General features: G+C 44.3%; 1 protein-coding gene across 3 annotated transcripts in view; it reads left to right on the top strand.

Annotated features, from left to right (window-relative positions):
• The first annotated feature begins 2,633 nt into the window (after window positions 1-2,633).
• Window positions 2,634-3,157, top strand: part of USP9X (ubiquitin specific peptidase 9 X-linked) — a 118,030-nt gene continuing 117,506 nt past the window's right edge. For 2 of the 3 annotated variants that reach the window (XM_025051335.1, XM_025051332.1), the window contains exon 1: window positions 2,634-2,901. The gene's annotated coding sequence lies outside the window, so the exon portion shown is untranslated. The remainder of the gene's footprint in view (window positions 2,902-3,157) is intronic. The other variant, XM_025051333.1, reaches the window with a different exon arrangement.

The raw sequence follows: 3,157 nt of genomic DNA, 5'->3' as shown, positions 1-3,157 counted from the left end.
ACCATTTGAAATTGAATTTTTTCTCACTTTTTAAAAATTAAAACATATGTAACAAAATTTGCCATTTTAACCATTTTTAAGTGTACCATTCACTAGCTTTAAGTACATTGACAATGTTTTTTTGTAACCATCACCACTTTCCATTTCCAGAACTTTTCATCATCTCAAACAAAAACGCCATACCCATTAAACAGTTGCTCCCCATCCCCTTCTCACTCCAGCCCCTTGTAACCTCTATTCTACTTGCTCTATGAATGTGTCTTTTATAGGTACTTCATGTCTTTTATAGGTACTTCATTAAGTGAAATCATATAATATGTGACCAGTTGTGTCTAGGTTTTTTCATTTAGCATAATGTTTTCAAGGTCCATCCATGTTGTAGCAAGTATTGGAATTTCATTCTTTTTTTAAGTCTGAATAATATTCCATTGTGTGTGTGTGTGTACCACATTTTGTTTTTTCATTCATTTGTTGGTGAACATTTGGATTGTTTCCACACTTTGGCAATTGTGAATAATGCTGCTATGAACATGGGTAAACAAATGTCTGTTTGAGTCCCTGCTTTCAATTCTTGTGGGTACATACTTAGGGATGGAATTGCTGGGTCATATGGTGATTTTATGTTTAGCTTTCTGAGGAACTACTGAACTGTTTTCCACAGTGGTTATGCCATTTTGCATTCCCACCAGCAATGTACAAAAGTTCTAATTTCTGCACATCCTTGCCAGTACTTATTTTCCATTTACTATTTTATTTTTCATGCTATTGTAAATGGAATTGTTTTAATTTCATTTTCAGGTTGTTGATTTCTATATAAAAATGTAATTGATTTTTTAATATTGCTTTTATATCCTGCAACCTTGCTAAACTTCTTATTAGCTCTGGCAAGTTTTTTATAGTGAATTTCCCAGGACTTTCTCCCCCTCCCCTCTTTAATTCCCCGCCCACATGCACTTCCACCCCTGACCTATGGACCTTGCCATCTCTCTTTTTTAAGAACTGGATCTCTGAAGTCAGGGTGTCACCTCCCACGCGCTCACCTAGTGCTTGGGGAGCCTGGTGCACTGGGGGTATGCTCCGTGGCTCCACCTGGGGTTTGAACCCAGGACCTTGTAAAGCAGATATGCTAACCACTACACTATGGAGCCACCCCCCAGGATTTTCTATATACAAGATCATGTTATCTGCAAATAGAGGTAGTTTTAATTGTTCTTTTCTTACCTGGATGACTTTTAGTTCTTTTTCTTGCTCTGGTTTGAACTACGAGTACAATATTGAATAGAATTGGTGAGAAAAGACTTTCTTGTTAAACGTGCACTTTTTATAGGGTTAAAAGGCCTGTGTTCAAAACCTACCAATGCTGTCTAGTGATTATGGGCAAATCACTTACCCTTTGTTTCCTTAAAATCAGTGATAGCAATATATGTTCAGGCTATCACACAGGGTTCTGAGGCTTACATAAAACAACCATGCAGTTAGCAAACCTACAGTGTACATGAATAGTGGTGTCTTATTCTCTAGGAGCTCATAAGCTAGTGAACAAGCCATTTATGGAAATAATTATAAAAACAAGATAAAATACACTATGAATTATTAGAGCTATGAAGTGTGTGACCTGGACATCTTATCAGATAATATTTGTGGTGAAAACTTTGTATAATCTTGTGCTATAGAGACAAACGGTTTTAAAATTTAGGATACTAGTAATATCGTCCTCTCACTGTCACCCTAGTTTGGATTCCATTTTAACAACGCTTTATTACAAATTAACATACTTACAGCATAACTAAATCCAACTCTGTTCTATACAAAACATAATAATCTTGTTTTATGGGGTTTTGCTGTGATTTTGCATACAATTTGGTGTCCAGCGTTTTTAAGTCAAAAAGAAATCTGTGGTAAACTAGGAACTGCCTTTCTTTTGTTCATTTGGGCATCAAAATCCAAGTTAGTCTGCACAGAATAGTTCCAAACACTCGCATCAATTTGAGATTAGCCTGATAACCTTCACTTTGGCATATAAACTTAGAAAATAGTCCATGACATAGTGGATATCATGGATTCATAAGGCCCTTCCGTGTTCTAACACCGAATTGTTCTGATGATTTGGCAAAAGAGCCTGATCTTGATACATTTAGTACTGCCTAGTCGCTGTGCCTTGCCATCTGTGGTAGTTCATAATTTTTTTCTTTTTCTAAGGGCTCCTATGGCTAAAGGGTGGTGGATGTTAGGAGTCTTTAGTGTTTTCAGGTACTGATGCTGCAGGATGAAGTGAATGAGTTGCTCAGAGCACCGGCTTCTTTGGGTGGGGGAAAGCCACCACTCGAAAATCCTCTTCTCCGGCTACATGAGATAACCACACCTTCCCCCTATCAGCGTGGAGCAGGTGGCCAGGCCCTCGGGACCTCGTAACACTGTTGTCCCCAAAGTACCTGCCCCGTGGGTCCGGCCGGTTCACCGGCCGCGTGACGCGAGTCAGCCGCGCCGCCGGGACCCTCAGGCATCACGGGTGGGACCGCCCAGCGTGTAGTCTGGAGATCTCATCTTCCCGCTACCCCTCCCCCCACAATCCCGGAACTGGGGGAGGCCGGTGACGTCATCATCCGGGCACTCGTCGGCGGGGCCACGCTTCACAATGGAACAAAAACAAGCGGCCCAAGTCAAACTCTGAGCGACGCGGCCGCGGCTCTCGCGATTAACCCTGTCCTGGCCACACACCCTCCCAGTTTCGATCTCTCAGCTCCTCCACCGGAGTGGTACGCCAGATCCTTTCGGGCTTCTCTTTCCCCATTCCCGCCTGTCCTTGTGCCACCTCTACCCTTGCAGTGCTCCAGAGCCAAGGACCGTGGAACATTGTTCCTGGTCATAGCGCGACCCTGGAGGGGCGGGCCGGAAGAAACGGTACTGTTTGAACAATCTTTACCGCATTGTCTTCCCCTCCCCCACCCAGCTTTCCGGGTTCCAAGCGTCTCTCGCTTGCTTTGCTCCCCCGGCGGCACGCGCCACTCTCCCTGGCTCGACGGCCCCGGGTGGAGGAGGAGCGGAGGGAGCAGCTGAGCGAGAGGGGGTGGGGAGGAGGAGGAGGAGGAGGGCCGAGGGGCGGGCCATGTGAAGGGCGGGGCTTGATGGGGGCGGGGACCTCAGGGCTTTAGGCGGT

The sequence above is a fragment of the Pteropus alecto genome, unplaced genomic scaffold (assembly GCF_000325575.1).
Source record: "Pteropus alecto unplaced genomic scaffold, ASM32557v1 scaffold28, whole genome shotgun sequence".
Taxonomy (NCBI): Eukaryota; Metazoa; Chordata; class Mammalia; order Chiroptera; family Pteropodidae; genus Pteropus; species Pteropus alecto.
The sequence above is the reverse complement of the archived record's forward strand: the minus strand, read 5'-3'. Positions and strand labels throughout refer to the sequence as shown.